Below are 13,347 nucleotides of genomic sequence, written 5' to 3'. Positions count from 1 at the left end.
CCAGGGCCCCAAGTCTCAAAATATTTGTTGAGTTCCTGCTTTGTGCAAATTCTAGCTGGGCGAGGTGGCTCATGCTTGTAGTCCCAGGTACCAAGGAGGTTGAGGTGGGAGAATTGCTTGAGCCCAGAAGTTCAAGGCTGCAGTGAGCTATGATTGTGCCACTGGTCAGACAGTGCTGCTTGTATTTAGGACAGTGCTTCTGGTCAAGCCAGGGCTGCTTGTATTTAGGACAGTGCTTCTCAAACTTTAATGTGGACACTAACCTCCTGGGGATCTTGTTAAGTTACAGATTCTGACTCTCTAAGTCTAGCTGGGGTGGGGTCCCAGGTGATACAGATACTGCTGCTCCCAGATCACATATTGAGTAGCTGGACTGTAGGAGATACTGGAGAATCTGATGTTGAACTTGGTTTTATGAAGTATAATAGAGAAAATAACATGCACGTACTTTTAAAATGTGCAGTTAAATTGACTAATGGTGCAAAACAAAGCTGGACATAGAGATGATAAATACAGAAGAATGGTCCAGTTAATGTATATCAGAGAGTCTCCACAGTCACCAGGTGTGAGGGCATGGATAGGTAACTAATAAGAAATCCAATAGTTGTGGGCTGTAGCCAGGTATTTGGGGAAGGTACTCAATGCTACTGATCCTTGCTTTCATGATCTCTGGAAAGGGCATGATAATCATTGTGGAGGATTAAGGGAGATGATGAATATGAAAAAGGTTTGAAAATTGTAAAATGCTTACAGTGGAAGGTGTAACATGAGTTAAACTACTTGACAGCTCAGAGGAATGAAATCAATCAAGTCTGCAGGCTTCATGCAGGACAGGAGGTAGACCTGAGCTGGGTAGGATTTGGACAGATGAAGCAAAGCAGTGAAAGGTCATTCCAAGACAGGAAGTCAGCATTAGCTGGACAAAGGCATAGAGGTGGGAACCCGCACACCATAAAAAAGGGGAGTATTCATGGTGGGAAGAGTAGGAATAAAATTAGATGGGAAGGAGGGAAGATGTCATAAAGGTAGGGTTTAAACAATAATTTTTAAATTATAATAACTTGTGTGCACCATACACTTACTCTTGTTTTAAAAGATCTGCTAATGTACTTTCCTCCATTACCAGAGTGTGAGCTCCTAAAAGCAGGCAGTTTGAGCACCTCATGGGGTCAGGCAGCTTGATAGGAACCAAGGATACATAGGAACCAAGGATACATAGGAACCAAGGATACAGAGGTGAGGCCATCACAGCAAGGCTCCTCTGAGAATTGGGTGGAATTTTCTAGATCCAAATTCTGTTTACCTTTTCTTTCCTTTAGAGATGGGGTCTCACTCTCTTACCCAGGCTGGAGTGCAGTGGTACAATCATAGCTTACTGCAGCCTTGAACTTCTGGGCTCAAGCGATTCTCCTACCTCAACCTCCCGAGTGTGATCCGCCTCACCCAACTAATTTTTAATTTTTTGTAAAGATGGGGCCTCAGTACGTTGCTCAGACTGGTCTTGAACTCCTGGCCTCAAGCAATCCTCCCACCTCGGCTTCCCAAAGCACTGGAACTACAGGTGCACACTACCATACCTGGCTAATTTATTGTATTTTATTTTCTAGAGATGAAGTTCTTGCTATGTTCCTTTGACTGGTCTCAAACTCCTGGCTTCAAGTGATCCTCCTGCTTGGGCCTCCCAAAGTGCTGGGATTACAGGTGTGAGCCATCGCACCCAGCTTAGATTCAAATTCTTGCATGTTAAGCAGTTCGCCATAGTATCAGGATTCTGTAAGGAAGCATGGCTGCTCCCATCACCAAGTGCAGAGCCTGTCACATGGCATCAGTTTAACAAATGTTGAAATGGATAAAGACAATTTCTCTTATTCTTAGTTTTATATAGCTACAATGTGGTACACACATAATTTTATATCTTTTTTAACTTAACATTGTATGATCATTTCCCCATTTTTGTCATGTAAGTTTATTTTCTTCCAAATTTTTTTGGGGAAAACTATCAACCCTACAGAAAAATCCAAAGGAAGTACAGTGGAGGCTGGGCACAGTGGCTGAAGCCTGTAATCCCAGCACTTTGGGTGGACGAGGTGGGCGGATCACTTGAGCTCAGGTGTTCAAGACCAGGCTGGGCAACATGGTGGAAACCCTGTCTCTATTAAAAAAAAAAACAAAAAGTGCAGTGTAAACCTATTTACCCTTCAGCTAGATTCACCTCTTTTTAAATTTTGCCATATTTGCCCTATTCCTCTCCTTTTTCTTTCATTTTCTTACTCATTTGGTACAAGTTACAAATATCATGACACTTTGGTTTTACACACTTTAGCAGGCATTGCCTAAGAATAAGGAATTCTATCAGGTTACAAGATCATTATCACATTTAGGAAATTTAATATTTATTTAATACTATTGTCTGTCATAGTCTGTCATACAGTGCTTATTAAATTTTTTTATTTTTCCTGGAAGTGTCTTTTATGGTTTATTTTTGTTTTGTTTTTAAATTTTTTTTACTTTTCCTTCAGGCAGCCTCCTGAGCCAGAGTAGGCTCAGAGAAACTCCCTACAGTTTTTTTTTTTCTGATTCCAGATTTTTTTTTTTTTTTTTTTTTGAGACAGAGTCTTGCTCTGTCACCCAGGCTGGAGTGCAGTGGTGCAATCTGGGCTCACTGCAAGCTCCGCCTCCTGGGTTCACGCCATTCTCCTGCCTCAGCCTCCCGAGTAGCTGGGACTACAGGCGCCCGCCACAACGCCCAGCTAATTTTAATTTTGTATTTTTAGTAGAGACGGGGTTTCACCGTGTTAGCCGGGATGGTCTCGAACTCCTGACCTCGTGATCCGCCTGCCTTGGCCTCCTAAAGTGCTCGGATTACAAGCGTGAGCCACCGCGCCCGGCCATGATTCCAGATTTAATTAAGTTTCCCCATTTCATTTGTTTGTTATGTTCCTTTAGTCTATTTTAATTTTGAACAGTCCCCTATTATTTTGTTGCTAGTTTGTTTTTCATCACATTTATCCTTTTGAAATGTCCGGGCCAATTGTCATGTAGGATGTCCCACATTCTGGACTTTTCCATAGTTTCTTCATAATTAGATTCAGGTTACACATTTCTGAAAGGAGCACTACATAGGGGATGTTGTGGACTTTCTAGTGTGTTACACCAGAAGGCCCATAATGCCCATTGTCCCTTTACTGGTGATGTTGGCTTGATCACTTGGTTAAACTGGAGTCCACCAGATCTCTCCACTTTACAATTTAAAGAAAGCTGTGGAATGATATTCTGAGACCTTTTAGCTATTTTCTTCAAGCAGCATTTTACCCCATTGTTTTATCCCCCACATTGATGATCTATACTTAAATTTGCTATTACACTGGGGATTGCACAGTAGTGACCCTCTAATTCTATAATTCTATGAACTCAAAATATCTGAGACAGGTCTCAACTAATTTAGAAAGTTTATTTTGCCAAGGCTAAGGATGCACCCATGACACAGCCTCAGGAGGTCCTGAGGACAGGTGCCCAAGGTGGTCACGGCCCAATCAATATGTGTAAAATGTACATTGGTCTGGTCTGGAAAGGTGGGACAACTGGAGGCCAGGGAGGGGGCTTCCAGTTCATAAGTAGATGAGAGACAAGTGGTTGTATTCTTTTAAGTGTCTCATTGGCCTTTCACTGAATACACAATATGCATGTGAGAGGAGAGGAGAGGAATAGTCACTTATGCCTTACTCTGGTTTAGTGAAACAATAGGGCAGAGGAAACAATCAGATATGCATTTGTCTCAAATGCATATAATATTCAATAATGAGCCTCAGAGGGATGGTTGAGTTCCACAAGGAAATTCCTTGTGGGCAAACTGGAGGAAAGTGTGTTGCTTTTTAAAATCTTCGTAGCTATCTTATTTAGGAATAAAATGGGGCCAGGTGCAGTGGCTCACACCTATAATCCCAGCACTTTGGGAGGCCAAGGCGAGCAGCCTTACGCAGGCTTCATGCAGGACAGGAGGTAGCCCTGAGCTGGTAGGATTTGGACACATGAAGCAAAGGAGTGAAAGGTCATTCCAAGCCAAGAGGTCAGGAGTTCAAGAGCTTGAGCTCAGGAATTAGAGACCAGCTTAGACAACATGGCAAAACCCCTTCTGTACCAAAAAAAAAAAAAAAAATTAGCCAGGTATGGTGGTGTGAGCCTGTAGTCACAGCTACTCAGGAGGCTGAGGTGGGAGGACTGCTTGAGCCTGGGAGGTGGAGGTTGCTGTGAGCCGAGATCGTGGCACCGCACTCCAGCCTGGGCAGCATAGTGAGACTTTGTCTCAAAAAAAAAAAAAAAAGATAGGCAGCATTGCCTGACATAGTTCCCAGCTTGACTGTTCCTAGCTGGCATTTGGCATTCTTCTGCAAAGGAGAGCTTTCTTACCTCTCCCCCAACCTCCATCATGGAGTGAATTTTTTTTTTAATTCAACATGATATAATCCATTATTATCATATTATTATTATTTTTGATGCCAAAATTACCCACAATTTGGCTATTGGGAGCCTTTGCAAGAGGCTCCTGTGTCCTTCTTCTGTTTTGTTTTGTTTTTTTGAGATGGAGTCTTGCTCTGTTGCCTAGGCTGGAGTGCAGTGGCGCGATCTTGGCTCACTGCAACCTACACCTCCCGAGTTCCAGCGATTCTCCTGCCTCAGCCTCCTTAGTAGCTGAGATTACAGGTGCCTGCCACCACACCCAGCTAATTTTTGTATTTTTAGTACAGATGGGGTTTCACCATGTTGGCCAGGGTGGTCTCAAACTCCTGACCTCAGGTGATTCGCCCACTTCAGCCTCCCAAAGTGCTGGGATTACAGGTGTGAGCCACTGCGCCTGGCCTCCTGTGTCCTTTTGACTTGGTCTCCTCAATGTTTAAGCTCTTCCGTACTTTCTCACACAAGGTGTTCCAGAATCACTTTGCACCTCCCCTGCTGCAGACTTAGAATCAGTCATTTCTTGAAGGAAACCTTACTCCTTTTAGTTGGGAATGGTATTTTAAAATTGACTTTTTACTTTGTAATTTTATTTTATTTTTGAGACAGGCTGTCACTCTGTCTTGCAGGCTGAGTACAGTGGTGTGATCACGGCTCACTGCAGCCTCAACCTCCTGGGTTCAAGCGATCCTCCCATCTCAGCTGCTCCAGTAGCTAGGACTTACAGGCATGCACCACCATGCCCAGCTAATATTTTGATTTTTTTTCAGAGACGAGGTCTCACTCTGTTGCCCAGGCTGCTCTCAAACTCTTGAGTTCAAATGATCCTCCTGCCTCGGCCTCCCAAAGTATCGAAATTATAGGCATGAGCCACCATGCCTGGTCTATAATTTTAAAATGGTTATTTAATATATCACCAAATGAACATACCTCAGTTTAGTTCAACATTACCTGATTTGTTGAGTACTTAGGCTATTTCCAATCTCTCTTTTTCTAAACACCCCTTTATGCAGGTAACTTTTCCTAGTTTAGCATTATTTCCTTTGGTGAGATTCTCAAAAGTAGAAATCTTGGGGCAGAGCATAAACTTTTTTGACTCTTGCTACACACTGCCCAGTTGCTCTCATGGGTAGTTTTAAAAGTCAACCATGACTTCTAAATATCAAACCTAATTATTTTGTCTCATTTTTTTCCCCTTGACTTCTTTGCACCACCTGAGTCTGTTGACTCCTGTCCTTGAAAACTTCTTCTTCTAAACTTTCTTAAAATGACACTTTCCTGATTTTCTCTTCTCTCAGGCCACATTCTTTAATTTAAAATCTATTTTTTTTAAATAAATTTAATACAGCACCAGAGATACTGCTCCTTTTAAGAGCAGGGCTACCCCATAGGCAGTGTGCCTAGAGCAGCCTCAGGCCACATTCTTGTTTCCCCTCTTAACCTCCTAAAGTTGTGCATATTCCAAGGCTATGTCCTTAGGCCTCACTTTTCTCGCTGGGTACTGAGTACAGCATCTTCACTCCTGTTTGCCTGGCTTTGGGTGTCCAGTTCTGTCCTGAACTCTGATTCTTCCTAAGTTTTGATGTCCAACTCTGGTCCTTGCCTTTTGTCTCCAGCCTTGTCTTGGGTCCATCTCTGTCCATAACCTTGAGAGGACAAGCACATCCTAGTGTTCTCACATATGCACTTTGTTTGTTGGGATCTTGGATTTTAAGACAGAGCTCCACTTGGGCCAAGTTTTGTTTTGACTATATAGTTTTGGTCAACTCAGTGTTTAAAAAAATAATTCAATTAGTTGCCGATATTTAAAAATTTATAACATCTCACACAAAACTCCAGATTGCTGACTTCCTTTTTTTTTTTTTTTTTTTTTTTGAGATGGAGTCTGGCTCTGTCACCTAGGCCGGAGTGCAGTGGCCTGATCTCAGCTCACTGCAACCTCCGCCCCCTGGGTTCAAGCGATTCTCCTGCCTCAACCTCCCTACAGGGACTACAGGGGCGTGCCACCATAGCCAGCTAAGTTTTGTATTTTTAGTAGAGACAGGGTTTCCCCATGGTGGCCAGGCTGGTCTCGAACTCCTGACTTCAGGTGATCCACCTGCCTCGGCCTCCCACAGTGCTGGAATTACAGGTGTGAGCCACTGTGCCTGGCTGACTTCCTCTGAAATATCAGAAGATCTGGTGCATTAGGCTTATATTCCCATCAGAACATCTGGTCCAACTGGTGGAAGATAAGTAGCCTGACTGGTTTCTGATGAGGCCATATCTCCAAAGACCATCCTAGGTCCTTCCTAGGATGTCATTGAAGCCCCAAGTCAGTTGTTTTCACCAACTTTCTTTTTTTCTTCCCTCCTTACTATAGAGTTAAGAGGAAAGTGCACTATTTCTCCAGGTCATGTCCCTATCAAGGATAGTAAAAGGGAAAAAAAGAAAGACCTAAAAGGGCTACAAATTACTAGAAAAATAGGAGCACACACTTTTCTTTTTAGTGGAAATACAGACTATTTCTATTTGATATGAAAAACATGATTCTGTGTTGAAAGGACACAATTTGAGATGCAGCAGCTCTAACCTATAATCCTAGCACTTTGGGAGGTCAAGGTAGAAGAATCGCTTAAGGCCAGTTCCAGGCTGCCGTAAGCCAAGATTGCTCCACTGCACACCAGCCTGGGTGACAGAGCAAGACCCTATCTCTAAAAAAAAAAAAAAAAAAAGCAAACCTGGCCATTTCACTCATTTATGGACTCCATAAGAAACCTCTGTTCAAATATTTATGGAGAGACTGTGTGCTTGGAACACAAACATATGTTAAGATCTAGTCCTGCCTTCAATGAGCTTGAATTTTGAGTTTCGTAACTGTAGTGGTTTGTGACTTAAAGTTGGATCCCGATAGTAAGAGAAGGGGGACATGGGAGTGGAGGGTCTCCAAATGGCCTGCCAAGTCAAGTCGTTCTATCTTACTCCAAATTCAAGATGTTTCCCTGCCCTTCCCACCTGAAATCAAAATAGGGCTGCTTCCTAACAGAGCCCAGGCTCCCATCCAAAGGTTTATATGGGTATAGTAAAGAGTCCCTTTCTCCTATCTTACCAACACAAACTGTTTCCCCATCTCCCCAGCCTGGAGTCAGGGCCTGGGTAAGAGAGGAACAGGACCAGAAATAAGTAGAGATTCACATCCTTCAGGGTATGTGAACTCTTCCCAGTAAAGGCAGATTGCCTACCAATACAAACCTATCACCTCATGTTCTGTTCACATTCCATCACCTCAGGAAAAAAAAAAGAGAGCGGGCAAGGGAGAGCATGTTTGTGTTTTATGCAAAAAGCAAGGAGGAATAGATTCACATACGTATATGCATATATAAATATGTGTTCATACAAGGACTGTTGTGGAAAGACATAGTGGAAACTGAAAATAATTGGTGGATAGGGTGAAAAATGAAAAAGAGCTGTACTTTTTACTAGACTTTAGCGCACGTATTTCCCTATTTAAAAATAAGTGACCCAGAGCCTCCGTCTCAAAAACAATTTTTTTAATTAAAAAAACAAAAAACCAAAAATTATCCGGGCATGGCGATGCATGCCTGTAGTACCAGCTACTCGGTTGGCTGAGGCAGGATAATCGCTTGAACCCGGGAGGCGGAGGCCGCAGTGAACCAAGACGGCGCCACAGCACTCCAGCCTGGGCGACAGGAGAGTCTCCGTCTCAAAAATAAATAAATAAGTAAAAATAAAAATAAATGACTCGATAAAAAAATGTACATGAAAAGAGAAAAAAAATCACAAGGTTATGGGGGAGCTGTTTTGCTGGTGTGGAATGATTCAGACAACGATATTTGGTAAGAAAAGGATTATAGGTTGAAGTTGTATCAGACAATTACATGAGAGTTACTGTAGGTGGCGATCCTCCCAGTGCCTCAATTTTCAAAGGAGAGAAACATTGGTTCGTTTCAAAAAAGTGAATTACGATTTGTATAAAACGTTACAAACAAGGGGAAAAAAAAAACACTGAACCCCTTGCCGTGCCATTGTTCCCACAATGCCGTGACTCGGATTCGAACCGAGGTTGCTGCGGCCACAACGCAGAGTACTAACCACTATACGATCACGGCGAGCTACCGGGGACCCGTAGAAACTAGCTTCTGATTACCGTCTTCAACAGTTATAGGCCTTCCCAGTTTGCGCGTCATTAAATGGCCTACTAACGGGGCGGGGTTCCAGCCTGTTGCGGAGTCTGATAACGCGCAGGCGCGTTGTACTCCGCCAGTTGCTTTCCTTCTTCTGTTTTGGCCCATTAGCCACGGGCGGTGGTGATGATGATGAGATGGGCTCCCGGTGAGCGCAGTGGGAGTTTAGGGGAGACGGCCTGAGCATCCAGGAATGGGGCTGGGCGGAACTCAGACTACGCTTGGGGGATGCCCGTTTCCTATGCCCCGGAGACACTTGCCACGAACCCTCCAGGGTTTCGGGCCTGCAGGGGGCGCTCCTCACGAGTCCTCGTGCATCTTGCTGCAACCTCCAGCGGTGACCCAATGCCGCCTCTGTGGAGATTGTGGACACCCTAGAACCGGGTTCCACGTAGAAAAAAAATCAACAAACGCATCTCCCCCTCTTCCCAACACCCACTTCCGGCCTCTCATACTCCCCTGACAGCCCTGACTCCTCCTTCCGCAATGCTTCCGCCGTGCCAGGTGCCCACCTAAGCTGTGTCACGGGGCCGCAGCAGGGACTAAGTCCGATTTTAATTATTGTCCATCAGTGCTGTCGCCCCCACGGCGCCTAGAACCGGGCCGAGTACACAGCAGGCAGTGGCTATTTGCTAAAACTCAGAACGTGCCATTGGTATTTAACAAGTGAATTCCAGAGAGACCACCTGTCTCTCCAATGTCACCCGCTCCCATCAATCCTCCCTATGCAAAGCCGCGGGAGGGATCTTGCTAAACACGATTTGAATATTTTCACTCCTACCCTCCTCACCCTCACCCCTACACGGCAGGAACTTCCTCTGCCTTTTCCAGCTCATCTCTTGGCCCTCCTTCAGTGTCGTTCCCCATTCCTCAATTGCACTCATTGACTCAACACGTCCTTGAGAAGCGCCTACTACCTGTCAGACCAGAGCCTTTGGGCGTTGTTGGGGTGGGGACTTACAAAGAAGACAGAAGACTTATAAAGAGGAATTAAGATCTTTCCTTTTCGGTGAAACCTCGTCTCTACTAAAAATACAAAAAAACTAGCCGGTCTTGGTGGCCTGTAGTCCCAGCTACTCGGGAAGCTGAGGCAGGAGAATCACTTGAACCCAGGAGGCGGAGGTTGCAGTGAGCAAAGACCGCGCCACTGCACTCCAGCCTGGGTGACAGAGCGAGGCTCCACCTCAAAAAAACAAACAAAAAAAGATTTTTCCTTTTTAAGACTCCCTTCAAGCCTCTGCACAAGAAATCATCCTGGCTGCCTGACAAATTCTCATTGTGCCTTTAAGAGCTACCTTGGTCCTCACTTCCTTTGCTAAGCCTTCTTTTCCTGTCCATTAGGAATCCGCTCCCAGTGCTTCCGCGGAAATTTGTACGTATGTCTACCACAACACTTTTTAAACAGGCGAGTGGTCTGTGCTTTGTCTTCAAGAACGCGCCCAGGCTCAGAGGACCCGGAAGCCTGTATCTTTCCAAAGTCCAATTTAGCCAGAGCCAGCGTAAACGTCGCTCTCAAATGTCACAAGAGGATCGGGGTCCATTTTCCACAATGTTGTGAACTCAGGATTAAAAACCGATTGGTACAATAAAACAAAGTCCCCTTGCCGTGACATTGTCCTCACAATGCCGTGACTCGGATTCGAACCGAGGTTGCTGCGGCCACAACGCAGAGTACTAACCACTATACGATCACGGCGAGCTACTAGGGACACGGGGCCTCGCCTTGTCGCCTGAACTCTTCTCTGTTGAAAGCCCCGCCCCCTTGCAATGTCATTGATTTGTCACTGTTTGTTCTCGAGTATTTCCACCCTCGCAGCCGTCTGGGGGCACGCAGGCGCATTAATCTCTGCTTTCTCGATTTTGGTCCACACTTGCCTGCGCACCAGACACGGTGGCCGGTTTCTCCACCGTGGAGGCTGCTCTTGGGGTTCCCCTTACCTCGCGCCTCAAGGAAGTTGTATGGTGGTGGGTCAGAACTGATTTTCCTTCTTGTAAAATTTAAGAGCTCCAGACCTAGCCAAAGTCGTTCAGATAGCATGATAGCCAGGGCATGGGTGAGCCTCAGAGAGACTTCGGGCCACCATTCGGGCGTCCCCAGGGGCTTCACATCATTGCAGGCCCGGCCTCATAGGAATCCTTTGGTGGCAAAGCATTTTCATGTCCCTTCTTTTGCGGTACGTGCATACAGCCAAGAGGAGACTTCGGGCTAGGGAGTCCACCGCGCTCCCGGTGCTCTTGCGGGTGAATGTGGGTGCGGGAAGAACCTGGTAGATAATGGAAGCTTAGGAAAGCTGGAATGGCCGCCATCTAGACGAGAAGGGCAACAGTGGGTCACCTGCTCGTCATGGCGTCCCGGTAGCTCGCCGTGATCGTATAGTGGTTAGTACTCTGCGTTGTGGCCGCAGCAACCTCGGTTCGAATCCGAGTCACGGCATTGTAGAAACAATGGCACGGCAAGGGCGTCTTTTTAGACTGGGAAAGCCACATTCTTCTGGGAAGCTAACTCTAAAAGCTGTTATCGGCCGGGGCTGAAATTATAATGGACAAAAAGTTCTGTGCACACTCTGGGGCTTTCCTTTCTGTTTTTAATTTTTCATCTGCTAGTGAATCAGTCATCCCCCACCTTCCCCAATATGTGATTATTTTATTTTTGTGTAGTTTCTGTGTGGTACTCTTTATTTTACCCTTGTGAGTGGCCGAATCATATATTGGGTCCTCTAAAAAGCTTCACACTAGCTAAAACGTCAATACTTTGGGACAAAGGGGTGATAGGAGCAATGTGCAAACATTAAGGATTAGAAGAATGCAGATTAGACCATACGCTGAACCGTTTTGCTTCAGATCCCGTGACAAGTGAAAAATATGACTGCACTAGACATGCTGGTTCCTGTAGCCACTATGAGGGGTGCTAATGAGAGGTTTGTGGACTTCATCTCCACAGTCTCCTAGGTGACAGGGAGTTTTCTCCTGGAGGGTTTTCCCCTAATCTACCTCAAGTTTAAGCACATTTTGTTTGCTTGTTTTATGTGGACCTAAAAAACCCAAACTCAGCAAATTCAGGTCTGTCATTTGGCATTAGGCAAAATGAAGTGAGTTCTGGATTTGACTTTCAGGCAGCTGGTGGCGGCTATGTCACTCTTAAGGCGGGAATGAGAGGGGACTGAGGAATGAGCCTGTCCAGCTCCTCTCAGGTGTCCTGAGAGTGGCAAGGCAAGTCCGAGACCATTCCTGGGAGAGACAGACATTGCAATGGGGTTGTGCCCCCCTACCCACAATCAGTAAAGAATGAACAGCACTTAAAAGCTAGGCACTGGCTTCATGCCTGTAATCCTAGCACTTTCGGAGGCCAAGGCGGGTGGATCTCTTGAGCTCAGGAGTTCGAGACCAGCCTGGGCAACATGGCAAAACCCTGTCTCTATCCAAAATACAAAAATTAGGGCATGGTGGAGCGTGCCTGTAGTCCAAGCTACCTCGGAGGCTGAGGTGGAAGGATTGCTCGAACTCGAGAGGTAGGGGCTGCAGTGAGCTGAGATCACACCACTGCATTCCAGCCTGGGCAACAGAGAAAGACCCTGTCTCAAAAAAGAAAAAAAAAAAAAAAAAAAAAAGCAAGGCACTGTGTGGGGGCTGTAATCTCCCCAAGTCTCCAGTCTTCCAGTTCTCTGCATTTGGTCAGTTTAAACCACACAACAGGACAGCTCAGACCACAAGAGTGTTCTGCGCAAAATAGAATGGGGAAAGGTGAGCCTGAGAACTTGCCAAGCTTTGGATGACTGATTCAAAAGTTGTATGTCTAGAAAATCAACATCGCCAACAACAAAAGAAGAACTGGCCAACAGGAATGTGGTGACTTATATTCCTCCAACCCCTCACCAAATAACTGCTGTGACGGATTTCAATCTGTGGGCTGGAATAAGGTGTCAGGGTGGGATGCCAGGAAAGGCTCTGGCTTTTCCCCTGAAGACCAGCCCCCACTGCCCTGCTGCAGGTGCTTCGGTAGGTAATGAGCTGTTTCCACACCCTGAGGAGAAAGTCAGGAGTAGCCACTCTCTAAGAGTACTACAAGGAAAAAGTGTCAACCAAGAGGCTGGGCATGGTGGTTCATGCCTGTAATCCCAGCACTTTGGGAGGCTGAGGTGGGAGGATTGCTTGAGCTCCGGGGTTTCAGACCAGCCTGGACAACATGGTGAGAAGCTATCTCTACAAAAATACAAAAATTAGCCAGATGTGGCGGTAGGTACCTGTAGTCCCAGCTACTCAGGAGGCTGAGGTGGGAGGATTGCTTGAGCCTGGAAGGGGGAGATTGCAGTGAGCCGTGATTATGCCACTGAACTCCAGCCTGGGCAACAGAACAAGACCCTGTCTCAAAAAAAAAAAAAAAAAAGAGTCAACCAATAAAACAAAAATCACAAACATTCACCATCTGAGATAACCCGCTAGCCATCCATGTCTGAGGTCAGGAATGCTAAAGAAAACTGAACTGAAAGTGTTGTATTGTGACCTAGTTGCAGGAAGAGTGACAAGAGGGGAGGGCGCTCTCCTGCACTTCGGACTGATGGCCTTTTCGACAGCTACACAGTAGTCCATGAGATGGGCGCATCCAGCTCTCAACATTTCATAACATCCTCTTCTGAGGTCACTCAGTCAATTTTCCTTACAAAACAGACTTTGATAATGATTTGCCCATTAGACCTCCCTGCAGGAAAAAGCA

The 13,347-nt window shown here is 45.6% G+C and overlaps 3 non-coding genes across 3 annotated transcripts; 1 reads left to right on the top strand and 2 right to left on the bottom strand.

Annotated features, from left to right (window-relative positions):
• Window positions 1–8,489: 8,489 nt before the first annotated feature.
• TRNAH-GUG (transfer RNA histidin (anticodon GUG)) lies at window positions 8,490–8,561 on the bottom strand. Its single transcript has one exon. It is a non-coding gene; the product is annotated as a tRNA-His (tRNA).
• A 1,699-nt stretch (window positions 8,562–10,260) lies between these two features.
• Window positions 10,261–10,332, bottom strand: TRNAH-GUG (transfer RNA histidin (anticodon GUG)). Its single transcript has one exon. It is a non-coding gene; the product is annotated as a tRNA-His (tRNA).
• A 666-nt stretch (window positions 10,333–10,998) lies between these two features.
• TRNAH-GUG (transfer RNA histidin (anticodon GUG)) lies at window positions 10,999–11,070 on the top strand. Its single transcript has one exon. It is a non-coding gene; the product is annotated as a tRNA-His (tRNA).
• The last annotated feature ends 2,277 nt before the right edge of the window (window positions 11,071–13,347 follow it).

This window comes from Symphalangus syndactylus, chromosome 5 (assembly GCF_028878055.3).
Source record: "Symphalangus syndactylus isolate Jambi chromosome 5, NHGRI_mSymSyn1-v2.1_pri, whole genome shotgun sequence".
Taxonomy (NCBI): domain Eukaryota; kingdom Metazoa; phylum Chordata; class Mammalia; order Primates; family Hylobatidae; genus Symphalangus; species Symphalangus syndactylus.
The sequence above is the reverse complement of the archived record's forward strand: the minus strand, read 5'-3'. Positions and strand labels throughout refer to the sequence as shown.